General features: G+C 37.3%; 1 pseudogene; it reads right to left on the bottom strand.

Moving 5' to 3' along the window:
* The window catches only part of LOC105501362, a 5,227-nt pseudogene that overhangs the window by 613 nt on the left and 4,271 nt on the right, over nucleotides 1-343 (bottom strand).

The raw sequence follows: 343 nt of genomic DNA, 5'->3' as shown, positions 1-343 counted from the left end.
ATGAACAATCACATTTGTTGTGGCAGCAGCAACGAGACATAGATGCTCATTTGACTGAGCGAGTGGATAATCTGGAACTAGCAGTTTCTTGGTTGCGAGATCAGCTAACAGTGTTGAATACACGAGCTTTGTTGAAATGTGATTGGAATACTACCCAATTTTGTATTACTCCTATTCCTTTTAACAGCACTGTACATAATTGGACTGAGATAAAGGGACTTTTAATTGGTCATAATAATCTTTCCTTTAATACAAGAATTAACACAGAACATTTCTGAAACATTTCGCAATCAGTTACCATTGCTGACTGGTGCAGATCTGATGACTGGTATTGCACAAAGTT

Source organism: Colobus angolensis, unplaced genomic scaffold (assembly GCF_000951035.1).
Source record: "Colobus angolensis palliatus isolate OR3802 unplaced genomic scaffold, Cang.pa_1.0 Scaffold700, whole genome shotgun sequence".
In the NCBI taxonomy this organism is placed as follows: Eukaryota; Metazoa; Chordata; class Mammalia; order Primates; family Cercopithecidae; genus Colobus; species Colobus angolensis.
Note: the sequence above shows the minus strand (reverse complement) of the source record. Positions and strands in the feature narration are given on the sequence as shown.